The sequence below is a fragment of the Amphibalanus amphitrite genome, unplaced genomic scaffold, assembly GCF_019059575.1.
Source record: "Amphibalanus amphitrite isolate SeventyFive unplaced genomic scaffold, NRLGWU_Aamphi_draft 000006F_arrow, whole genome shotgun sequence".
In the NCBI taxonomy this organism is placed as follows: domain Eukaryota; kingdom Metazoa; phylum Arthropoda; class Thecostraca; order Balanomorpha; family Balanidae; genus Amphibalanus; species Amphibalanus amphitrite.
This window is the reverse complement of record NW_024881502.1, coordinates 2,616,544-2,643,458: the sequence shown is the minus strand read 5'-3', so window position 1 is coordinate 2,643,458 and position 26,915 is coordinate 2,616,544. Positions and strand designations below refer to the sequence as shown.

Here is a 26,915-nt window from a genome sequence, read left to right as displayed (position 1 = left end):
TCGGAATTTTGATATCGGTGACCTAAGGTCAGGTCAATTTTGCGGCCTCTCCATTATAAGTCAATGGGAGAAAATTGAAAAGCGTCTGTTTTGCACGAACGCCATTCTAGACACTCTCAAACATCGAGATGTAGGTAAAATTGACACAATGAACCGGAAAATGGCAACTGTGACCCCTTGTTATGTCCCCGAGGTCATCTCAGGTCACGAACAGAATCTAACAGTTTTTACGCTAATAACTTCTGATAGAGGCGTGCTAGAGCGCTGAAAACGCCTTAGATGTGTCCGGCTCGACGTTGCGGATCGACTGATATGCAACATGACCTTTTCCGGTTAGGTCATGACCTTGACCTGAGGTCAAATTTTCAAGTTGACCTTTCAAGGTCAACTTATAGTTAATTCGACGCGTCTCGACGAGAGGAACACGATGCTGGCAAAAGTAATGTCATGGCTCTTTTGAGTCAAAAGTTATCGCCGAAAAAACACTTTTCGTAAAAACGGCTATTTTTGGAGTTTTTGCCCTCTGGAGGCTAAACCGTTGACCTGAGGTCAAATCTGAGAAAATTACTCAGAAAGGCCTGTAAAAGGGCTATCAAATGCGCTTTTCCGCGGCGCTGTAGCTCTATCGGTTCCCGAGATAGCCGTTGGCAGTTTCCAAAATGTTGAAATAGTCAACATTCTACCTTTGGTGACCTCTGGTGACCTGAGCTTTGACCTGACCCAAAAAATGACCGAGGTGTTTTCGTCCTTATTTTGGACATTCTTTCTATTGCCGCTTACCGCGTGTCGCTACGTGGTCCAGGAGCCGAGCTAGAAGGGAGGGGTGTTCAGACACCCCCCCCCCCCCGGCCCGGCGCGGAATCTCAGAGCACCGGCCCGGCGCGGGTTAAGAAATAGCCTCAAAATCCTTGAGGATTGTCGCCAATATCCTTAAAGATTTTGCTACCAATCTTTAAGGAAAAACCACAAAGTCCTTAAAGATTATTACCAATGTCCTTAACACGCGCAGCGACGGGGGGGGGCGGATATCCGCCGCCCCCTGAGGTTTTTCGCGAATAGCGGGAAAACCGCGGCGCGTAGCGCCGCGAAATTTGGTACGATCATTCCCTCATCAATTTTACACATGGTGTGCAAGTTTGAACCTCCTACCTTTTAAGGTCAGGTCACCAGGTCACTTTGAATGACCCAACCTCAAGTCACTTTTTTGCAACTTTGTCACCGTGCCAGAGCTACAGTAGATGTCGGAGGCCTTTGAAAGTCTCAGGATGTTATTAGGTCATTAGTAGCTACAATTTGTATATCTCGGAATTTTGATATCGGTGACCTAAGGTCAGGTCAATTTCGCGACCTCCCCATTATAAGTCAATGGGGGAAAATCAACTCCCTGTTTTTTACCACTAAAACGGGTCGGAATGGCCCAATATACCATACATGACTTCATATACGATCAACCTTCACTACCTTGAGGTCTGTTTTGCTGTTGGGCAGCTGTGAGGTCATGTGACGTCATCAAAGGTCACCAAAGGTTTTTGGCCAATAACTCCGTACAGAAACAAGATACAGCCACGTGGATGGTCTCATTGTGTTCAGCTCGTCAAGACGCATCGAATCATATACATGATGACCTCGAGGTCACGTGACCTGAGGTCAACCTTTGACCTTGACCTTTCGAGGTCAACATATATATCATTCGATGCGGATTGACGAGAGGATCACGATGATGCCCTTAGTTTGTTCCTACCTTGACTAATTCGAAAGTTATTCGAGAAAAAACTCTCTCCATATCTAGCGCCGCCATTTTGACTTTTTCGACCCCTGTGACGTCATCTTTGACCTGACCTGAAAATGACCTAAGTAAAAATTGTAGATCTTGACCGTGCGTATCCGATGCCGTTTACCGCTTGTCGCTATCTTCCTTCGTTCTCGAGATCTCAGGGGGGCGGTCATCCGCCCCCCCCCCCCCGTCGGTGCGAAGTTGGCGCAGACCCCCGTCGGTGCGCGGGTTAAAGACATTGCTAGAGATCCTTAAGGATTTAGCTAAAAATCCTTACGGATTTTCCGCAGAATCCTTAAGGAATTTCTAACAAAATCCTTAAGGATTGTGTATCAATTTCGTACAAGGATTTTGTTAAGGATCGTCCTGAAGAAATACATAGGACTGTCCTTAAGGATTTTTTTCACTAGGGACACTTATCACGTGATCCTTTTTCCTGCTTTTCCTAAGCCTCCTTACGATTTTCATAAGCCTTGATTTATTCTTGAAACACTTTACACAGAGGCGTTTGTAGTTAATTTATTCACAAAAACTAATTCAATGATATTTGAAATTAACAAACACATTTTTACTCGCAATATCAAACAAAAGTTGAATTTATTCGCGTTTCATTAACCCGGCAGTTGCTGGGGTATTTCGCCACCCACCGTTTGCTGGGGGGGGGGGGGCGTTAAACGCCCCCAGCCGATAACTCGAGAACCAATAGGCGCAGCGAAACGCACGAGGCGGCAAACGAAAGAACGCGACGAGACGCTTCAGATGAGTACCTTTAAGTTGAATTTTGAGGTCACAGGTCGGGTCAAGGTCAGGTCAAACAGCTGAAATCGGGCTTTCAGTAGCATGGACTTCAGGACTTCGCAATGGGCGCCTCTCGTCATAAACTCTGTCAAAACGGTGCACAATCCATCATATAAGGCCTACAAGAGTGTAAGCTCCATGTAGGGGTCAGTCAAGCATAGGTCAGGGTCAAGGTCAGGTCAACCGGGCAGGCACATATCCCCGAAAATCAAAACTGATATTCGCAGCCTGTGACACATGTTTTATGGGTAATTTGGGGCGTAGAACACGATGGTGGCATTCGTTTTATCATATGTGTACGTGTTTGGCTCAAAAAGTTCAATTTAAGAAATACATGTATCATGGTCGTGAAGTAGTCACGAGAAATTGACAAGATTCAGTTAAAGATTTTGGAAAATGCGGAACGATAATCAATAATCGAAGATAGCCATTTGATTGTTCATGGTATTGGCAGTCTAATGGCGTTTACGGCATGTCTGTATGTCTATTCTGTGATTTTATATGATTTTTTGAACATATGCCGTTTTTGGTCGAAAACTCAGAAATCATGACGTCACTAAAACCTCGATATCTCAAAAATTTTCCGACCGATTTTTTTGAAACTATGTCACAATAAGCTTCAATCAATTCCCTACAGGTACCCAAAATTTGGCGCGCCTGCGGCGCGCCGTTTTTATGCTATGGCCCAGCGAAAAAAAAATTGGGGGCGTTTAACGCCCCCCCCCCCAGCAACTCGCGGGTTAAATTAATCAGCTGGCAACCATCACCCATCGACCTCGACTTATACTGGAGTCCGATTACACCCGGAGTCAGACACTTTCTAGAGTATTGACACTGGTTTGGGGTGTATTTTTATCTTATAAGGCGTACGATTCCGGGAATCATTTGACGCCACATGGTATAAAAATACACCCTCAACCAGTGTCATAATACTCTAGAGTGTCTGATTCCGGGTGTAATCGGACTCCAGAAAACTGCGCGTTTTTGGTACGCTTAAAAAAAACACCCCTTTTAGGTGTCATTATTTTTTTCAGTGTGGAGGGTCGGCTGTCGGTGGCGGCGCGGGACGGCCCTGTGCCAACCCCAAATTGGAGCCTTTGTGGTGTAGTGTATTTCCGGATCGGATATCGGTAAGGTCAACTAGTGCTGTTTAACTCCGACAATTGTCGTTTGAAGGGTGGCTAGTCACGGGTTGTAGTTGATTGTGCTTATCATCACAATATATCGCGCCTCGCGGCACTTCAACGCATTTCTTTAAGTAGTCGGTTGAAACTTACAGTTAATCCGGTCTTAGGTTTTGTCTGAATACAGTCCACACTTTTATACACGGCCAGAGTCGGAACATACGAGTGGTAGTCCTCGTAGTCCTCCGCGGGCCGGATGTAACTGTACCTTTGGAATTTTTCGATCAGTCATTGTCGGTCAGTAACTGCTTGGTTTTATGAGACTCCCATTCTGAACATTGCCTGTCATGGAGGAATTGATCGCCACTAGGACTAGACTTCGCTCAAAGGCCACAAAGCTCTGCAACGATTTAAAGGCCTTTCGGCAGGAGGATCAAAGATCCTTGGATCAGGATCAGCTGGCATTGAAAATCCACCATGTCGAGAAGTTGCTGGGCGAGCTTCAAGGCACCCAAATTCAGCTTGATAATGTACGGCAATCTGATGAGACCAGCCATATCCAGATGATGGAGGATGAGATATTTCTGAGTTCTCGAGTTCTAGCCCGCCTCGAGAAGGCTGCCGAGGCCAGGGGCGTGCCTGTGCCGGGGAACTCGACAGCGAACTCTGAATTCAAATCCTCTCTGGCTGTCAAAATCCCAGTTTTCGGTGGCAACATCATGAAATGGTCAGAGTTTAGGGAGTTGTTTATGGTCTCAGTTCATCAGAATCCTGGTTTCGAAGATGTTCAGAAGTTTGTCGTGCTGAAATCGCATTTAGCTGGTGCAGCCCTCCAGGCCATTCAAGGTATCCCAGTCTCTGGCAACGGCTACGCCGAGGCTGTGGCAGCTCTAAAAGAGAGGTTTGACCGAAGTGAGCACTGAGCTCTGCCGAGAGACGCTCATGAGAGAGCTTTTGAACATGCCTGCAGTCCGCTCCAATGATCTGAGGGCCCTGCGGTCACTGACGGACCATATCGCCGCCCACACCAGAGCCTTAAACTCACGCGGTGTAACATCAGACAGCTTCTCTTCACTCTTACTGCCCATGGTTAAAGAGAAGCTTCCAGACAGCTGGCGAGTTGAGTGGGCAAGACAGGGAAAAACACAGTTCGCTGATTTTCTTGAGTTCCTTCAGCAGGAGATACGGGTGCAGGAGTATGCGAGAGGTGTAGCGGCACCAGATGCTCCCTCAAAGTCTCCAAACTCCGCGGCCTCTGTAGCTGCCACCCTTAATGCACAGCGCATGCCTCGCGCTTCAAACGAACTGTGCCCTGCTTGCTGCAGTGGGACGCACCCGCTCCCACAGTGCCGATCATTTTTGAAAATGGATCCTGAGGCTCGGTAGAGAGTTGCGTCGGCATCAATGGCCTGTTATTGTTCCCTAATAGAGGGACATGGCGCTCGAAGCTGCCGGGCTGGAGACTGCAGCGAATGCGGACGGAGTCATCACGTCCTGCTGCACCGCCACTCCGCTGCCCATTCTCCGCAGAATCCTGGTGTTGGGGTGGCACCCACGACTGGTGCAGATGGGCCCTCGCCGGCTGGTCTGCGGCCGAGGGGTGCAGAGGTGAGGCCCCAGGACGGCCACTTGGAAACAGGGCCGCCGGTGGCTCTGTTCAGGCCAGAAACGGTCCCAATCAGCACGGCTGGGGCAAGGACAGAATCACGTGATTTCAATTTTGGACGGCATCGCTACCAATCTGTTGGGGGGAGCATTGGCAATTGCTTCTTCCAGACAGCGCTGGTCAGGGCCGGTGATCCCCAGAACAGTCGAATGGTTCGGCTTCTCTTGGACGGGGGACCAGATTCCTCTTACATACGCAGCTCCTTGGCAGAGGAGCTTGGACTGCCGGTCGTTGGCACCAGGACCTTCTCCTGCATCGGTTTTCAGGAGAAGCTCGAGGAGCCACGGGAATACGACCGAGTCAGGATCGATTTGAGCAGCCGGTTCGATGACGGACATGTGACTATTGACCTGTGGAGCACGGAACGGGTGTGCTCTCCCCTCCCGGTGCCGTCCCTCTCGAGGGTTCCCGGGCAGATGCCCGAGATGATGGCCGATGATTTTAAGGGAGGCGAAATTGACCTGCTAATTGGCATAGACAATCTCTACCGTATCGTGCAGTGGGAGCAGGTCGATGTAGGTGACGGACTTCGGGCCGTCGCCACCGTTTTCGGCTACGTGATGCACGGCTGTCACATGCACATTGACAGATGTGAGGATTTTCCGTACCGAAGGACGGAGAATCTCGCCATGAGGACGACGGCTGGAAGACTCGGCGAGGAGAGCGTAGGTCCACATCACGGCGAGATGACGGACATTCTGGTTGGTCCTGTCCTCGAACCGGGGGGAGGACTGATGGTGACAAGACTGCGGACTGGCGTCCCATACGGAACCACCCATCACTGAACCGGGGGGAGGACGGACGGTGGCCAACTGCGGACTTGCGTCCGATTTGGAGCTGACTCCGGCCTCAGACGGTGTCGCGCCTCTACATCGAGGGGTTCGATATGACAGAGTTGATCGGGTCCGGCGGCAGCGCCGTCGCTATCGTCGTATCGATGCTCATTTGACAGACTGCTGGAAGCAGGCCGCGTTGCGTGCCTGGACTCTGTCGCCGCGAGGAAGACCTACCCATTTACCCAATGTGGGCGACGTGTTCCGGGTTCATGGCGACAGGCACCGCGGTCGCTGGCCTTTGGCCCTGGCTGAGCAGCAGATCTCTGGGCCTGGCAGGCACGGTCGAGCGGACATGAGATGTGTTCCGGACAACTAGGCGGCCAATGTACACGCTGAATCCTGATCTGTTTTTGATGATTTTAGACTGAAAAGCAGTTGCATGGAAGTGTTGTTAAAATGTAAAAAGTTTTGTAAATGTATTTATGTGTGCCCTGACCTGAACTGATATTTGTTGCTGGTCTGCGTTTGACTTCCTTCTTTTGCACCAGACCCTGTCCTGATGCGGGAGGTAGCGATCCGCGATGCAGCGGTATGGTGTGCGGCAAGCTACGCCGGGGAGGTCTTTCGATCATCCGGTCGCCGACAGCAGCCAACACCCGAACCGATATGATGACTTGGCGGAGAAACAGCGTCTCGGCCAGAGTCACAACACGGCCAGAGTCGCAACACACACTTACCAGAATGTCTCTCGTGACCATAAAGTCCAGGAAACTCCTTGCTGCTTTCGGGACTTCCAAAACTCATGTTTGTCTCCTTTGCAGCCAACTGAAACAATATAAATAGATGCTGCTATATAGGGCCATCTATGAAATGCAGTAACACACGGTAAACAATGGCATACGAACACAACATAGCCAATGCGCTACCAATTCATGATAATTGGTGAAGGGTCTTGCAGCAATATCCCTAAAATAGATAGCTTGCGGTTTACCTACATTCTCCTGCACCGGATACCCACCTAAAAAAAAAACTCTGCCATGGCAATTTAACCCGCGCCCTAATGGGGGGCTATTTTGCCCCACCCCCGTGGTTTCTCTTGAATAGCGAGAAAACGGCGGCGCGCAGCGCCACCAAATTTTCAGTGTCTTTTGAGACATCAATTTGACACCTTCATACAAAAGTTCAAGTCATAGGTCACCTTCACGGGCGTAGGAACGTCATGAAAAGTGGGTGGGCCACCCTGTCAAGGGGCCTCCTTTTCCAGGGGGCCTCCTATTTTCAGGGGCCTCCAACTTTTGCCTCGTCCTGCTGGCTGCTTTCAAGTATGACCTCCAAATCTAGCTTCTGAGATCGGGCAGATGTACCCAGGGGCGTAACCGCTTAAAGGGACCCTCCCACCTTAACATTAGATTTGAGTTGAGATAGTCAAAATGGGGTCCCTGGCTCACAATTACCGGTTTCGGCACTCACAACATCGAGAAATGAAATCGGAAATATTGAATTTCAAAATTGCAGCATTTTGATTCAGAGGGGCTAATGCATAGCAATACCCCTCTGAATGTGTGACGTCAGCGCAGATATCTAACGATTTTTAAATGTTTGACTAAAACGTTTTGTAGCACGCGGTGGTATATGCTGCTTTGCGCGCAACAAGTGCCGCACTTTCAGCTGCCAAACTATTGCTTCCAAATAAAGTCGCTAGGAAGAGCGGAGATCCCAAAAAGTAAACAAAAGTAGAAGTCTAATATCTTGAAAACCGGTGAATATTTTTCGGTGAAATTTGGTAGATATTCGTTTTCGCTCTTTCTGAACCGAGCGACATCACTTTCATGCCAATTCATAAACTTTTTTGAAGGTGGGAGGGTCCCTTGCGAACAGTGCGGAAAGTCCACACCATTTTTAAAACTTATTCCCCCTCCGATTTTTTTTAGAATCTATTTGCCGCAAACGGCGCATGACCCCTGAAAATCCTTACACAAATGTCTTCCTCATTTCCCAGGTGCCCCATTAGCTTCATAGGCGCCCTCTTTGGCATATAAGCGCCCTATGTATAGTCATCAGAGACATCCCTATATGTCCCACAGTCGCCCCGTTGTCGTATACAATGTGCGCTTATCATAGGCGTCTCTCTTTTATGGACACTTGAAGGCGCCTTTCTTTGCCATGCCGGCGCCCCTGTTTCTTATGAATGCACCCCCATGGCATTGATCCATGCATTGCAGACCTCTATTGCATGTGGACGCCCATATATGTAGGCCTCAGAGTCTTTCGCATTGAGGCGCCCCTATGGGCTTCATAGGCGCCCCGCTATTGCACATAGGTGCCCTACTGTCTCAGAACCGCTCCCCTTTGGCATACAGACGCCCATCTTTCGTACGGAGGAGCCGCTGTGGTTCTTAGAGACGGCATGGTGCTCCCAGACGCAGATGGGCTCTCGGAGTCGACAGTGTGGGACCTTCAGTCGCTGATGGGTGCCCGCCAGATGTGGACCCTCGGAGACGCCGGTATGGGGCCCTCAGAGACATAGGTGGCGCTTTTTCCAGGGAAGTCGGTGGGGCAAAAAGTCGTCAAACCCACAATGTCCGATTATAAAGTTGAATAAAATGTCACACTGAATCAATTCCTATCATTACAGACATATTATTTTGCATTAAACAGACATTACAAAGCTCTTCAATGCGAAAAAGATTAATTTGCAAAGTAACAAAGTCTTAGAAATCAGCTGAAGTTGGTGGGGAAAAACGATTATTGGTGGGGCAAAATACCAAGTTGGTGGGGCAGACGCCCCACCAACTGTATAGGAAGCTCCGCCCCTGCTCAGAGATGCCGGTATGTGGCCCTTAACCCTCGCACGACCAGGCCATTTCTCATAACACGAACGACCAGGGGGGGTTGTTACAACCCCCCCCCCTGGCGTTTCGAAACGGAAGGTCGTAGAGCTTAGCGGAAAAAACCAACGGATTGCTCTCAACGAGATCTCGCGATTGGTGGTATATTTTTTGGTCATAGGTCAACATTTGACCTACTTTTGACCGGTCAAAGGTCAAATTTTCGGAAAAATAGACTTTTCCAAATTTTTCGCGGCGATTGCGGCAAAACGGTGGGAGATATCGACTTGAAACCTTCACTATCGTGTTCCTTGATCAATTCTCTATCGTTTGGTATGTATTTCGTTTCCCTAGCTCTAAAAATGGCGCGTTGGGAGCGCCGGAAGTCGGCAAGGTCACAGTCGGCGGCAGAAATTCGAAAAATCAAAATTTAAATTTTTGAAATCTGATTGTATTTTTGGATTTGGGATGTCCATTTGCTCCCTATAGGAGCTAATATTGCTGCATATTCCCATTGAGGTGACAAGAATTAGCAAAATAGTGGTTCGGGCGCTTTTCAAAAATAGTACCGGACGCTGTTCCTCTTGTGACGTCATAGCTCCGTGACCTGACCTGACCCGGTCAAGTTTCTTATACCATATGATAGCCAATACTTGCCCCAACATGCATGGGAAGTTTCATCACGATCCATCAACCGATGTCCGTACCACCGGCAGGAAACCTCGGGCGTTGGCACTCAGTTTGTGAAAATCCGGCCGGAGGCTGTTCCCTTTGTGACGTCATAACTCCGTGACCTGACATGACCCGGTCAAATTTTTTTGATCAAAAGATGCGCAAGGTTTGCCCCACAAGGTACCCAAAATTTGGCGGCGCTGCGCGCCGCCGTTTTTCCACTATTTCCGAAAAACCTCAGGGGGGGGGGGTTGATACAACCCCCCCCCCTAGGCGTTCTAGGGTTAAAGACACCGGTGTGGAACCCTCAGATACTTCAGTGTGAAGCCCCTACAATTGCTGGTGTGGAGCTATGAATGCGCTGGCTTAAAGGGAGATAATGAGCTTTCTTTTTTCTTAAATAAAAATTACTCGACATCTATACTATTTCTACTGTACTTTCTATAAAATATGAAAATTTCCTAGCACATTTTCGTATGTGAAAAAGGTTTTTATTTTTGCAAAAAAGAAGCAGTACTTGCAGTACTTGTAACACCCACCGAAATGCGTTGTCCTTCTCTATAAAAAAGTCGCAGTATATGGCGCTTTTGTTTCAAACAGCGACGCTTGGGTTTTTGTTTATGTTATCGCCTTGTCGTTGCTTGGTTGTAAGGATTCTAATTTGAATTAGAGTTAATTCGGTTTAGAATTAATTAGATTCTAATTCGGGGGTACATAGTGCCTACCCTTCTTTGTTTCCAAGTATTATTTTGCGCCACAAATGAACGGCATGCGCCAGAAACGCAGCCAAATCTTGCGATTGCGACTACGAAATTCATTATTTTGGCGTCAGAGCCTGAAGCGAAAAATACAAGCATATTTATTTCAAAAAGACTTCAGGTTTGTCGAACGGTGTTATGAGAATTTTGATAACAGTACTGCATAAGTTTTTCAGTGATGCCGCAAAAGTGTTGTATCTATCTTCTTTTATTGTGCAGTCGGTGGGACCGATTCAAAATTGAGTCGTTGCTACTAAAATAGCAGCATATGGCGTCAGATGATGAACAGGAAAAATAGTTGCGTAAATTTAGACATAAACCACCCCCAAACCATGAATATCTTTTGAAGGCACTATAGACGACCATTAACTAACTAGATGTGATGAAGATCAAATGTAAGGAATACGCTCATTTTGCAAAATTACATGCAAGTACCAAAAAGTGATGTAAGTACTTATTCAACGGTCATTTTCAGCGCTCCCCGCTAACGTGACTTCAAGTTGAGATATTTGCGGCAAGGTACCGAATTGAGCAAAATGGTTTTAATTTACATTATAACTTGTTGTGTTTTGTCAGAAAATGGTCCTAACTCAGATTTTGTGGAAAAAGGTCATTATCTCCCTTTAAATCCCTCAGAGGCCGGTACAGTATATCTAAAAAGTATGTCCCCTGGTTTGGCTCTCCCACAGGAGGCGAATCGGTAACTTGGCTGAATCCCAGTTGCGGCACCCGGCCGCCAGGGTCGCTGCCGCGCGAGCGGCCTTGACCGCTCGCATGTCATTGGCAGTTCGGTCCCTCCCCGTCTATACCGAGGTGGGGAGGGGAGAAGAGGGGAAGAGAGGGGAGGGAGCGGCATCCGCTCGGCACTTGGCGATACCTGGCTGACCCCGCGCTCCCTCGCTGACCTTTGTCCTGCCCTCAGGCGAAGCCCGACTTCCTGGCCTGTAGCGGCCCAGCGGAAAACCGAGCTCGCGGGGCGCGACTCCATTGGCCCAATCTTATAAATGGAATGCTGTCGTATTCACGGCATTAGATAATATTAATAGTGATACCAGCAGTGGATGTGGTAAAATACAGTCCAAAATAAACGAAAGCACTCGATTCGTGCATAATGCGCCCTCCCATTCAAATAAGCCCACCCACTTCGATAGATGGTGTAGTTTCTTAGGGCGTAAAAGATGCAAAACACTACCGATTTTTTTAGCTCGGCCACTGGGACCGACAATATACAATTGACTGAAATGCATGAAAACCATTTTGCATTTAGGTAATAGCCGTTTTCTGCACCCAAACTTTAGCCAGTGACGCCCTGTCCATTCTAAAGCGTTTATAAGATTGGTCCCAGCACCCGATTTTATATGAGGAAGTCGTTTAAAAAGCATCTTATTTCTAACGAATTTATTATTATGGCCACTTTTACAGGACGTCTATAGAGCTTTGGCTTTTACATTTCTTCCTCGTTCAGGAGAAACGTTTTAACCCTCACCGGACCTTCAGGTTTTCTGAATACCGAGGGGACGTTGGGGGTTGGAAGTGAGGAAACAACCCCCTTCGCCGATTCGCCCCTAATTGAGCTAGAGCCTCACGAAAGAAACGATCGTGTGCGTCGTTACGAAATGCAGCGATTGGTCTCCGATTTAAGGACCAGGGTCAGCCGATGACTTCGGAGGTCAGGTCAAGTGGCCCAAGGCACAGGTTCGGTTTTTGGTGAATAACTTCGCTAAAAATGATCGCAGATCCGCGATTTTAGCAGCATCGTGTTTGTCTAGCTCAGGCGTGTCGAATGGTATACTTTTTCTTCGGGTGAGATCAACTTAACCCTCGCCCGTATAGAGGGGGGGTCGAACGGACCCCCCTCCCTCGGTTTTTCGCGAATAACTCGCGTAAAAAGCGGCCGATCGCGACGAAACTTTCGTTACCCTCGCGTATATCAATTTTACACCCACCCTGAAATTCTAATGACCCTGACCTTAATGACCTTTGACCTGCGACCTACTTTTCGAGACCATGTTTGGCCGGAATCGCGATTCGGCGTATGTCGGCTCGCATTAGCGGCGCGTTTGCAGTCTTTTCGTGGTTTTAAGCGTTCAAACATGGGATATGATGTTGCTTCCATGCATTAGGGTGGGTGTCAAGGTCACCGGAAAGTCAGGTCAGGTCATTGACCTTTGATGACCTCGGTTCACTTTTTCGAGTTTTACATGTTTCTAGGCCAGTTTTAGGAGCTGAATTTGAATTTAGCAGCCATATGAACATTAACGAAGTACACTGAAAACAATTTAACCCAAGGCCGGCGAGTAAACCAGTGTTTCACGGGTACCCCTATCCGCAACCATTTTTAACCACCCTCCCAGGAGTAGTGCTAGGTCCCATTGCGGTGTAGTCGTACTTGCTCTGAGCGGATATAACCGCTGTCAGCGAACATGTCCGCTGAGAGCAGGGACGACTACACTGCAATGGGGCCTTACTGTACTCCTGGGAGGGTGGTTAAAAATGCTTGCGGATAGGGGTACCCGCGAAACACCGGTTTACTCGCCAGCCTTGGGTTAAATTGTTTTCAGTGTAGTTTTGGTGCCCTCGTAACATGTTGCGAAGCTGTCAGAGGCGGTTGCCACCTACTACGAATACCCTTACTGGTTGACCTGACCTGACCTGACCCGACCTGGCCTAAATGCATGAAGACATCATCTGCGATCAAAACTAACATGATATTCGTGATCAGCACCCCGAAAACCCCATAGCAGCCACGCTTTACCACTTTCTAACAGGCCCGATTTTCCCGACGTTTGGGTCATTGACCTGACCTGGAAAGTCAACCGATGACCTAGGACCTTAAAATTGGGTATCATCGACTTCCTCTCGTCACGGCCAACACGCTCGTTTTTTCCGCGAAGCTCCAGCTCGATCAGGGGCGAAACGGCAAGGGAGGGTCCAACGGACCCCCCCCCCCCCCTTATACGTTTGCGGCTGGAAAAACACCAATACGGGCGAGAGTTAAGGTGTTAACCTCGGGTCAAGGTCAGGTCACAGCCCGTCAGGTCACGAAGCTGGTCAAAGGAGGTCATATTGCATATCAATCGATTCGGCAGGTCTTTTCATGTCCATTAGTGGCTTTATCGCCTCGGTAGCTTTAGTTGATCGGGAGTTATTGACGAAAAACTGATACCATTGGTTACGTGATAAATGACGTCACGCAAGATCAACAAAGCAAAATTAAAGCATCAGACCTTGCAAGGAGCGCATGAAATCACGATTCCGTGTGCTTGAGAATTTGAGATAGTTGTATATCATTTCCGGACCAAACTAGCAATTTCCATATTCCCCTGACTTTTAATGGTGAGAGACTGACCTGATCTCAGGCGACCCTTCAGAAAATCCTAGATATACATTTATACAAGTTGTGAGACTCTCGATCATACTATAAGATCCTGTAAGTTTCATCTCCCTATGAAAGCTCTGCACTGAGGGTGTTGCGAAGTTGGAACATTTTAGGAGTGTGCACACAGTCCTAAAATGTTGAGGACAGTTTAGGACAGTTTCACACAGTTCATTTTAGGACTGCTCATTTATGACGTCATAGATCAGTGACCTGACTTGACTTAAAAATGCGGTTGGCGTAAAAAAAACGACTTATCAAATCCCGACTAAAAAAATCGACTTATAATCCGGTTAATCAAATCCCGACCATGTTTTTACCTGGCCATTAATGTTCTAGCCTTACAGGTGATTGTTTGAACGCGGAAGATGCTGAATCTTGGTTAACCCCATACTTATCGTATGATAAAGAACGTCAGTGCTAGAAAGTTAATTAACAATTTTATTTAGGATAGTTTAATTCAAGTGGGTATAATCCGACTTGACAATTTACTAGGAGGGTTTGGCAGCGCTATTAGTTCGGCATTTAATTATAAATCATTGCTTATTTCGATCCGGATATCGTTATTCAATGCTGGCCTTTATAGTCATGAAGGCTTGCATTGACCCATACTTTCCATTTTTTCAGCACTATTATTCGCCGTAGTTGACCAGGTGTTTTTCTTCAGCTCTCCCCTGAATCCTTTGGCTTAGACCTGGCGTATCACCCGTGCATCGCAAGACGCACCTACCACACACAAGTTCATGATCCCCACGAACCCACATCAGCGTCCGTTCGCTTGGTGTGTGACCCCTTGACCTTTGGCCGCGACAACTGCCAGCTTGCTGGAGCATCCCTCTCTAAACGCGCTGCCCCGCCCGCTCCCCTCTCCCCCCCCCCCCCCCGGGGTCGTGTCACGAAGGTTCGGGCTTACGCTACTACCGGCCGCTGCGCAGCTGTCACCTAGCGCTTGGGAATGTGTGGTCTGGTGCGGATTCAGCCAACTACCGGCTCGCGACACCAGCGCCACGTAGTGGCGACGGTACATTCTTTTTAGACACACTGTACATGGACATTAGAGCTCAGTGAGAGCTTGTGTGGTGCCTTCAGTGGCCTTGTGGAGCCGTTAGACATCAACATGGTGCTCTCAGGAGCCGGTGAGTCCTCAGAGTCACCGGTGTGGGGCCTTCAGAGCTCCGAGATACTGGTGTGGGGCCCTCAGAGGTGTCGGTGTGGGTCCTTCAGATGTACCTATAGAGCCTTGAGATGCACAGGTGTGGTGGCCCACAGAGGCGCCGGTGTGGGGCCCCCAGAGCCACCGATATAGGGCCCTAAGAGACACTAGTATGACCCTCAAAGGCGCCGATGTGTGGCGCTCATAAACACTGGTGTGGAGCCATCACAGGCGGGTGGAGCCGTTAGAGGCCGGAAAGGGCCCTTAGATGCCTACAAGGAGCCTTCAGAAGTCGGCGTGGCACCCTTATGGGGATAAGCGTGTCTACTTGATAAGCGTGCCCTTGAGGTGCTCTCATGAGCTCTGTGGGGCCCTACCGAGCCGAAATATGGCCACGGCCAGTTGCCGCCGCATGGCTCTTCGGACTATCATTCTCAGGGGCCTCATCTGCCTAGTTTGAATAGAAGGGCCTCTCAGACCATCAGTCTCATGGGCCTCCTCTGGCTAGTATAAATAGAAGGGCCTGTTAGACCATCAATCCTAGGGGCCTCCTCTGGTTAGTATAAATAGAAGAGCCTCTCAGACCATTAATCTCAGGGGGCTCCTGTGGACAGTATAAGTAAAAGGGCCTCTCAGACCATCAGTCTCGGGGCCTCCCTAGAAAAGTGTAAATGTGGATAAGAGGGCCCCCTCAGATTCATTAGGAGTGGACCTCTCTGACTATCAGTCTCAGGGGCCTCTTGTGGCCAGTATGAATATAAGAGCCTCTCAGACCATCGGTCTCAGGGGCCTCCTCTGACTAGTGTGGATAGAGGGCCCTCCCAGACCACCGGTTTCAGGGGCCTCCAGTGGCCAGTTATATGAACAGAAGGGCCTCACAGCCATCAGCCTCGGGGGCCTCTTCTGACTGGTGTGAATATGAGGGCCTCTTATACCATCAGTCTCAGGGCCTCCTCTGCCTAGTGTGAATATAAGAGCTTCCCAGGCCATCAGTCTCAGGGGACTCTTCTGACTGGTGCCGGATTGAGGGACCTCCCAGACCGAAAGTTTTGGGGGTCTCCTGTGGCCAGTATGAATAGAAGGGCCTCTCAGTCCATCAGTCTCATGGGCCTCTTCTGCCTGGTGTGATTATAAGGGCCTCTCAGGTCATCAGTCTCAGGGGCCTCCTCTGACTACAGTGTAGATGGATAGGCCTCCCAGACCATCAGTCACAGGGGCCTTTTCTGACTATTGAGGATAGCGGGGGCCTCCTCTGACTAGTGAGGGTAGGGGGCCTCGGTTAGACCGCCAGTGTCAGGGGCCTATTCTGACTAGTGTGGATGGAGGGGCCTCCCAGACCACCAGTCTCAGACCTCTGACTAGTGTGGATAGAGGGGCCTCCCAGACCGCCAGTGTCAGGGGCCTCCCCAGACCAGTGTGGATATTGGGGCCTCCTCAGATCCACTAGGGCCTCTCAGGCCATCAGTCTCAGGGGTTTCGACTGACAAGTATGAACAGAGGGCCTCCTTGGATCCATCACGGCCCCTTGGAGTCCGTGCGTGGGGATTCGTGGAACTTATTTTTATCGAGTTTGTTTATTCTGGAAGGTGACGACGTCCTCTCAAATCGAGACGAGGGGCCTCGAGTAAAAAGTGGGTGGGCCAAAACACATGGTTGGCCCCCCCACCTCGAAAAGTGGGTGGGCACTTGCCCACCTGCCCCCCCCCCCCCTGTTCCTACGCCTATGGTCACCTTAGGTCAGGAGTTATTGAGGTTAAACTGAGGTCATGTTCGAGCAAAAATGATTAAAAACATGAAATCTTGAAACTATTAGGCATGTTATTAATAACCTTATGCTCATATTTGTAATTATATTTAAATACCTTACGCTTAATACCTTATGCTTATGCTCAATAACCTTATGTTCATATTAGTAATAATGTTTAAAAAGAAAAATACATATTAGATTAGGGGAAGGTGAGGCATAATGGGGTACCGGGGCAATATAAGAAAGTGCATTTTGTTCTAACCAAGTGTTGCTATCTGGAATCACTTATGGCCATTCAAACTTCGCTCATTTGCCGCCCTCTTTCGGTAGACGCCGGCGGAAGCCGGCGTTGCTGAGTATCGTGGGTAAGGTTTTTTGTCTTTTCATGGTGCTGATGTATTTTCAACATTTGTTTGGTAACTTCCTAGGTGAAAATCCGCTTCAGTAGGTTTGTGATAGTGAAAGCAATGACTCTCGTCCTAGCCAACCTTTCGCTGCGATAGAAAGATGTCGGCTGTTTTGATAAACATGAACGATCCTGCTCTATGGCGAATGCCGAATGTCCTTGGGGGGGGGGGAGAACGGGTTTCCGGTAGAGGCTATATGGGGTGTACCGGTACCCAATTTTACCACATTTACCCTATTTACGTGCCCATTAGTGTTTTTTGTTGTTACAGTTAAAACCAGTTGCCTTCATTGGCCCACTCACGTTTCATAAATGCATGTTCAAATGTGCTCTTTCCAAAGAAGAGTGCTGGTCTTAAGCGTTTCAAACGTTGTCATAATATTTCTTCATTATTAGCACACAGGCACCGTGTATATGCCTAACATACATATATGTTACATATATGGAGGCCGAAGCACAGAAAAGGAGCTTCCGCGATCTGGCGACCGGAGAACTGAACAAGCCAGCGGCCATAGGGAAGGTCACCAAGATCCTGCGGAAGATGGAGGGTGGGTGCTGCACCGGACGTCTGCCCCGGCCGGGCCATCAACGGGGACTGCGGGCAACTGCTCGCGGAGGACCGAGCCAAGGCCGAGGCGTTCGTCCGAACGTACGCCCACGTCAGCAAAAACGTGCGCCACCCCAAGCGCGACCGGATCGTCAGTACGGAGCTCCGCGGCCTCAAGACTGCCCCGTGCTGCTGCAGGGGACAGCGCACCGACCAGTGTCAACCCTTCACCGAACAGGAAATGCACGACCAAATTCGACACCTCGGGACAAAGAAGGCGCCAGGACCGGACCGGGTATGCACCGAACACCTGCGGCATCTCGGACCGACGGCCTACCGGACCCTTCTGGTACTCATAAACAGATCGTGATCCAACTTCGAGACGCCCGCCTCATGGCGACGGGCGATCATCATCCCCATCTTGAAGGTCGGCAAAGACCCCAAACAAGTGGGCAGCTACCGCCCGATCGCGCTCACGAGTCACATCGCCAAGTTAGCGGAGCGGATGATCGCGGCCCGGACGACCTACCTCATCGAGCGAGACCGACTGGTGCCCCCCCCCCCCCGAACAGGTGGGGTTCCGCCGCGGGAGGTCGGCGGTGGATAGCCTGGCCCGCTTGGTTCAAACAGTACAAGATGGCTGGAATCGCCCCAAGCCGAGACGAGGCCCGGAGGATGGCGTGACGGCGGACCGCTTTGTCCTCCTGGCGTTCGACTTCTCCCGCGCCTATGATACGATCGATCACCGGATGCTGCACCCGAAGCTCCTCAAGCTCCTCCCCAGATGTCTCGCGACCTGGATATTCCGGTTCCTTCGCGACTGGCGGGCCCGTGTAGAGGTCAACGGCGCGCTCAGCAGCGAGCGCGTGTTCCGCGCGGGCCTGCAGCAGGGCTCGGTCCTGGCCCTGACCATCTACACGCTCTGGGCGGCGGATCTTATCGAGACCCTGCGGAACGCCTCGGATCGCACGGACGTCCTGATGTATGCGGACGACACGGCCACGCTGAGCGCTGGAGCCACCGTAGAGCTTGCGGTGGCTCGCGCCCAGAAGTCGGCCGACGCCCTGGCCCGATGGGCAAGGCACTGGAAGATGTCCATCGCCGGACAGAAGACCCAGGCGCTGCTGCTGACTCAGCGGAGCAGGGACGAGCGCGGCGTGCAACTCCTGATGAACGGCACGCAGGTCACCGGAGGCACCAGCCTACATCTTCTAGGGGTGACCTTCGACAGACTTCTACACTTTAAAGACCACTGCGACTCTCTGCGGCGGAAGGTCCAGCCGCGGACGGTACAGCTGTGGAGGATGACCGGCCGGACCTGGGGGCTCCGCGAGGCGCAGCTCAGGACAGTCGCGAACGGGTATGTCCGGAGAGCCCTTGAATACACAGTGGGTGCCTGGCTCTCGGCCGCGTCTCCGTCACACGTTCAGCTGGTGGAGCGTGAGCTGCTGGCCTGGCGGCCGCCCGGGTGGTGACCGGATGCCCACGGTCCACCCCCAGGGATCCTCTGCTGGCCGAGGCAGGCATCCCTTCAGCATGGACCACCAGGAAACGCTGGCCGCGCGAACGCTCTGCCGAGCGCTCGCCCTGCCGGAGGACGACCCTCTACGCCGCGTCGCGGAGGCCGACCCACCCACTCGACTGCGGTCTACCATCGGCTGGCGACAACAGGGGCGGTCGGCGCTGATCGAGGCGGGCGCCGAGGGAGTGACGGTGGAGCCGCGCCTCGAGGTTCCCCTCCTCCCGTGGACAACCTGCCGCCCCATCGCCTTCAATCTGGACGTGGGACCCGGTGGTCGCCGAGCCTCCTCCAACGAGACGCGACGAGAGGCCGCCCGACAGCACCTGGCGGCGCTCCCAGCCCAGGCCACGTGGATTGGTATGACGGCTCCGCGGACGCTGGGGTCAGGCGAGGAGGGAGCGGCGCCATCATCTTTACCGCGTCGGGGGAGACTCTCGAGGTTGAAGTGGCTGCGGGAGGCCTCTGTTCCAGCACCCACGCCGAGCTGTTCGCCCTGAGGGCGGCGCTGGAGCGGGTTCGGGATGAGCCGTCCCTCACCCCGCTGGTGGCGTGCTCTGACTCGCGAGCCGCCCTGAGCCTCCTCAGCGTAGGAGCGGCCGCCCAGACCTCCACTATCGGCGCGGCGATCTGGAGGACGCTGCTGGACATCGCCGAGCGCCGGCAGGTCACTCTGCAGTGGGGCCCTGCTCACTGCAGGCTGGCGGAGAACGAGCGCGCTGACGCCCTGGCCAAGCAAGCGGCCACCCTGCCTCAGGACGCCGTGCCCTCGGACGCTCGATCCCTGACACGGGCAGTTTATCGGACGGCCACACGTCAGTGGCGCGAAAACTGGCCCCACTCCTTTTTTAAGTCTATCTTCGGGAGCACTCTGCCGCTCCCCATCCCCGGAGAGGACCGAGAGGCCGCCATCTCGGTGCACCAGTTGAGGGCGCGCCACTGGGGCCGCTCGCTCCAATACCTGCACCGGATCGGCCGCCACCCCTCCGTGTCATGCCTGCAGTGCCCCGATAAGCGGTGCCCCGCGGCGCTCTGCGCCGTGTGCCGGGAAGAGGCGGCGTGCCGGAGCACGTGTTGCTCCGCTGCCCGGCCCTCGCTGGCGCCCACCTGCGGCTAACTGGCAGCATTTACGTCGACCCGTCGCGGCTGCGGGACGCCAACCTGGTGGCTGCCTTGGAGGCCGGCTACCTTCGCCATAGGGAGCCTCTCGGCTATGGTCCACTGTAAGGAGGTCCCAGGGGGAAGAACAACAACAACAACATACATATATATTTTTGCCGAGGTTAACTTTTTCATTTTCAATAGCTTGGACAGTAACTGAAGAAGAAAATATAGCTAGGTGAAGATCATCGAAGCCCGTATTTCCCCACGCCATTTCCCGTTTTACCCCAGGGGTGGGGCAGAACGGAAAAAGTGCATGACCTGTTTCAAAAAGTTTTTTTAATGCGTTTGTATAGCAGATCAAGTACCTAAATGTACTGGCACTTGATCAGCAAGGCATCTAGGGCTCGCTTAGCATCATGAACAGTAGTTTTGATCCATTCCTTAACCCGCGCACTGACGGAAGGGGGCGGTTGACCGTCCCCCTGAGGTTTTTCGCAAATAGCGCAAAAACCGCGGCGCTACCGCCGCGAAAATTTGTATGACTCATCAATCATCAATTTTACACATGGTGTGCAAGTTTGAACCTCCTACCTTTCAAGGTCAGGTCACCAGGGCCTCGTTTCATCAAGCGAGTTCGTAACTTACGCCGGTTTTTGGCCTTGTATTGCAAGTGCATGTGAAGCGATAAATTTATTTCCCCTTCTCCTTTCTGTTCTTGCTTGCAGTGGCGCGGGAACTTCTTCCAGACTGGGGGGGGGGGGGGCTGAAGCATAATAGAGATCAGCCTAGGGTACCCCCAAATCTAGTTCTCACCGGTTTTAGGCCTAAAAATAGGATTAAAATATAATAGGATTAAAATAGGATTTTTCAGACCTAAAAACGACAATATTTGCAAAAAAGTGAGGTATTCCATATCAGCTGAGTGGCAACCTGGAATCAAGGTTTTAACCCTCGATACCTCCTTTTTTGGCCTAGTTATAGCGAAAAAAAAACTTCAAAATTGATGACGTCAAAATTTTTAACTTAATTTTTAGGCAATTCATTTTAGACCACGTAGTGCAAAACAAAGACCACCATTGAACTTTCCGTGACGAGCTGCATCGAATCGATACCCATTTTATGCAAAAATATCAACTTTGAAATTTGACCCATTTTGACCTGACCTTCGCCAGAACATAGTCTTAACTGACCCTAAAGGCTGCCTGACCCACATAATCGTATTTGGCATATAAAATGGGCCATAAAACATGCATCACATGATATTTTCATATTGTGACCTTCAGTGACCTGACCACTGTGTCCTGACCTGGTATCAGTGACCTCAAATAGCAAATTATGTGTTTGATGAACATTTTCCCATCGATGATTTTCATTGAAATGCATTTTACTCGATTTTACAAATTACAACGCATTTCTTGAAATACATGTAAACGCTTAAAATTCGACATTTGACCTGACCTGTGGCGTCATCGGTTTGACCTAAGTGAATGAAATTGGGTCACAAGGTGGTTCCCTGTTGGGGCTTTCCAACACCGTTTGCCGCTTGTCGCTATGCTGCGTAGTTCTCGAGATCTTAGAGGGGGCTCAATTGCCCCCCCCCCCCCCCAGCAGGGCGAGTTGCTCGGCAGACCCCAACGGGTCACGGGTTAATCTGCCAAATGAGTTGCCGAGCCAGTGAAAGAGGTGGATTTTTCACACATGCTTTCTTCCTTTGTGACCCACAACCCCTAATTTGGGGAAGACCAAACGATTCCTGGCCTTTCGAGGATAAGGCCAGGACCAAACGGTTCCTGGCCTTATGAAAAGTTATGGGGCACGGCCCCAGAGTTGTGGGGCAAGCTTCCTGCACTGCCCCCTCCCCTGGTTCCCGCGCCTATGTATGAATCATAGACCTCTGTATACAGAGGTCTATGTATGAATCTATAAATTTATGTTGGTAGATTTCCGATTTCGATTCCTCCAGCTGGGGGGCTCAAATACATTACGAGCCCCCCCCCCCCAGCCGAAATGTTGGGAGGGGGGCTCAGCCCCCGCTAGCCCCTCCGGTTCCCGCGCCACCGCTTGCCTGCAAGATAAACAAATTCAACGATTCAAACTAACATGATCGCTTTCACATCAATGCACTTGCAATACAAGACCAAAAAGAACCGTAAGTTACGGACTCGCTTTATGAAACGAGGCCCAGGTCACTTCGAATGGCCCAACCTCAAATCACTTTTTTTGCAACTTTGTCACCGTGTCAGAGCTTCACACATTCAAAACTTTCAATGTTATCATTGAAAGTTAAATTAGTTGGTAAGGTTGGGTAAGGTTTGGTGGTATCAGGGCCCTGTTTCACCGGTGATAGCAGCAGGCTACTATCGAATTGCGCGAGCTGACGTAATGTGATGACCTCACACTAATGACGTTTCGTGTAATCCATGAGCTTTTTCATAGCTACGTTTAGAACAGAGTTGCTGTCTCGTTAAAGGGACCCTCCCACCTTAACATTAGATTTGAGTTGAGATAGCCAAAATGGGGTCCCTGGCTCACAATTACCGGTTTCGGCACTCACAACATCGAGAAATGCCTTAAATCGGAAATATTGAATTTCAAAATTGCAGCATTTTGATTCAGAGGGGCTAATGCATAGGAATACCCCTCTGAATGTGTGACGTCATCGCAGATATCTAACGATTTTTAAATGTTTGACTAAAACGTTTTGTAGCACGCGGTGGTACATGCTGCTTTGCACGCAACAAATGCCGCACTTTCAAATAAAGTTGCTATAGGAACAGCGGAGATCCAAAAAAGTAAACAAAAGTAAAAGTCTTATATCTTGAAAACCTGTGAATATTTTTCGATGAAATTTGGTAGATATTCGTTTTTGCTTTTTCTAAACCGAGCGACATCACTTTCATGCCAATTCATTAACTTTTTTGAAGGTGGGAGGGTCCCTTTAAATGCGTTTGATACATTTGCACGGCCGTGAAGATGTTAGCAGCAGTATTTGATGACATCACACAGTTTGACGATGCCATGGTTTGTAGATGTTTCCATGGAAACCCAATTTGACACGCGTGATAGTAGCGTGCTGCTATCACCGGTGCAACAGGGCCCAGTATTATCACAGAAAGTTGTATCAATTATGTCATTATAAAATCCATACTACATAATACATTTTGACCTCCTGATTCCTGAACTCATATCTGATAGGTAATTATTCGGTTATGTTCTGACCAGTCTGATGCTTCCGAATTTTTACATTACAGCAGCACCCTTTTGACATGCTATACTGATTCTCCATGAAAAAAATACATAAAGAACACTTTCAAAACACTTTGATTCGCAACACTTACCGAAATATAGCAAAGAAAAATAAGCGGTATAGCGGTGGGGCAGGCGGCGCGGCAGGCGTGTCACCCAAGGCCATCTATAGACACCACAGAGTATATCAAGACGCATATTTACGTCTGGACAACGAGTTGCGTTGGAGAGGCCGGAAATAGTGGCGATTTCAGGACCGCAAGAATGGACCGTCATTGGAATGATTCTTTTTTAAACCGTGCACTGTTTTCGGCCGGAATTTAATAGTTACTACGAAATATTTTGTAATTACGTTTGCACCAAGAATGAATGCCATCGGAGCTAAATTTTTACTACTTTTGCATTTTGTCAAGAAGCATATAGTGCTGTTATATTGCAGTTTTAGCGCGTTTGTTACAAAATATGAATCGAATAAGCGTCAGTGTAATTCATCAGTGCCAGAAGTTAACTAAGGAGGGGAAGCTGAATTGCTCTTGTCCATCCACTAGAAGTTATTAAATATTTTGCTTTGTGTATTCCAAAAGGAGAGGGAACTTTTTTATTTGTGCCATCAAAATTGAAGGTGGATCATTAACTTTTCAAGGCAGTTTACAAACAAGTATTTGGTCTTTCTCGTATATATGCAGTGGCTGAGAAGAAAGGGTTGATCAATCCTGAAGTTCAGTCATCGTACCTCAACTTGGCAGCAAGATCCCCAAGGACAGAGGATACCTATATTGTATACCTGTCCTGTAAATCAAAGCATTTTTGTGCCTGCAAAGGCTTAAGTTCTTTGTGTGTTCTGAGTGAGGCTATTTGGCCGTTTTTGTGGTATGTTTATGTGGAGATTAAATATAACTGTGACCCTGTGCTTGTTTGTATGCTTACTATGGTTCAACACTCAACAGGGAACAGCACATTCACATAACATACTCTTACCTCACATAACATGAGGTAAGAGTACTCACCTAGCACCTAACTCATATCTGTACCCTGCAGGATCTGTACTTGTTCATGTCTCGAGCATTAACAAAGCACTTAAGTAGCTTAGTAATCATTTCCCACATTTTCTGAGCATCTAACATGACATACAGCAGTGCAGAGCAGCTTCAGAGAAGAAACACTTAAAATGCACAGACTCACACCAGCCACCCAATGAGCCAGTTCCTCAGTTGACTGTTTCCCTGGATGCAGCTTGGCAAGGTGAGCAAACTATTGGCAAGTTGAAGGTTAGCAGGTAAGATTGAGTTAGGGTGAGTACCTACCTATAACTGGGTGCTACTGCTATGCAGGTCTTCGGTAGGCTGCAAATATGTGTGATGATTGAGGTTAGGTCAGCTGTCAGGTTATTCAGGTATGCTCATTGCTCAGGTCACATTTTTATGGACACTTGGCAAATTAAAAAACTAACATAACCTAATCTAAGCTAACCAGACTAAACCTACACAACTGCTGACTATAGGAACTAAGCACCTACCTGCTTGTGCCTACATCTCATACCATGTCAAAGTAGAGTTCCTTGGTGGAAGATTACCCTCAGTACTTTTTATCCCAGCACTGTGAAGAAAACTAATACTTCTAAGCTCTGAGTCACTGCTGGCCATCCACAGGAAGAAACTCTGAGACTGAGAGCTTTGCCATTGTATATTGGACCAACAATCACTATCACGAATGACTATGAACACATTATATGATCACATCGTTGCATGGATTGTCACATTGACAATTTTATAACAATCCTTTTTTCAAGAAATACAGTAATGATTAACATCAAAATCAACATAAAGTGGATTTAGTGATCCAAGCTTTCTCCTCCAGTAGCAATGGAATGATCGCATGTTTCAGTTGCCAGTCACTGAGTACCTGATGCACATTACAATTTGCATAGCTATTAGCATCTGAGCATAGTAAAGCTGCCAAAGTCCATTCATTCTAGATTTTTAACTTGATAGCACTAATTTTTCTTGCTGTTGTAAGTTATCATTCAATATTCATACCAATACATCAATATGCGCAGTGTGCTCATCAGTCAACATTTTCTGGCATGATCCTGCTCAGCGCGCTCTTCAGTATTGTTCCATTCTCCATTCTGCAGTCAAACATCTGCAATATTATAGGTTGATTTCGGCCAATAAGCTCTTTTAATTTTACTTTTTCTTGCTGATATATGAGCCCGTTTAACTTGCGTTTATCAACCAAAATTTCATAACTTCAAGTTCAACTTGATATTGATATTGCTCAGGAGTCAGGACCTCTGTCAGCCTCCTGGATACTTCGGATTGTATTCAGTCACATGCTTCTTAAATATGATATAAGTCAATCTTAAGGGATTGAAAACATCCAACAAAACGACGCACAAAAGTACGGAAACCACCAGATAAACTTAAAAAGCGCCTTGGAACAGAGCCAAGTGGTGCTCCATTTGTTTGTTTACAATTATTGTAGTGGTGATGTATTTTTAGGACTCAGAAGGTCGGCTTATAAAAAATGAAACCTTTTTACAAAAGTTGTAAGACAAGTAATATTTATCTGAAAGAACTAAAATATTCAAAAGCTAAACACTATGAAATACATGAGTCGGAACGAAAAAGTAACCCAAAAATCCAGCCTAATCACCGGCTCCTAAAACTGCAACAAAATCAGCACTTTTCCCCGCAACTCGTTGTCCAGACGTAAATATGCTATCAAGACAGGGTATAGTGGTGAGTGATATCAAGATACCTATAAGGAAAGTAAAGCCCCAGTCACAAATTTGACGCACCTGTGACATTTCCTGACACCCACGTGACTATTGTATTAACTTTTGTGTTTTGCGATGTTTTGACCTTATTTAAAGTACTGAAAGCTCAAAATGTATCTGCTTGTTGTTTAAAGCAGATATTAATAATTATATTTGTAAATTATCGATAAGCTGCTTATACCAGGTCACGTGATTGCTACCAGATTATGTGCTCAGAAAGCATCTTTTCAACTTCGATTTTGAACAATTTTTACCTCCTTTGAGGCCAAATGATGGACGGTTTGAGGCACACGATGAAATGCTGAATCTATTGATGCCAAAATTTGTTCGTTTTTTGCATTTTTAGACTAGTATATCCTGGCTCAAACTTTGACCAATTTGTGTGTAAACCCTATGGTGAAGGGAAAACTTCACGCCCAGCAGGCGCCATTACAGTGCTGCCAAATCGTGTTTGGTGGGGGGTCGGAGTATATAGAACACCACAGGTCTGTAAGAATCATGTAACGGAAGTTGGCACAGATTCAGCACAGATTCAGCACAGCACAGATTCGGTAGGGGGAAAAAAGGCCCCGGTAGAGGGAAACCCTTATGACCCGTTTTTCCCTAGAAATGACGTCACAAACGGGTAAAAAAAACACACCA

The 26,915-nt window shown here is 48.9% G+C and overlaps 1 long non-coding RNA gene across 1 annotated transcript in view; it reads right to left on the bottom strand.

Moving 5' to 3' along the window:
• Nucleotides 1-23,677, bottom strand: part of LOC122377754 — a 37,004-nt gene extending 13,327 nt beyond the window's left edge. The window contains exons 1-2 of the long non-coding RNA XR_006255918.1: nucleotides 23,587-23,677; nucleotides 6,876-6,963 (exon numbers count right to left, since the gene is read on the bottom strand). This is a non-coding gene — a long non-coding RNA (uncharacterized LOC122377754). The remainder of the gene's footprint in view (nucleotides 1-6,875; nucleotides 6,964-23,586) is intronic.
• Between the last annotated feature and the right edge of the window lie 3,238 nt (nucleotides 23,678-26,915).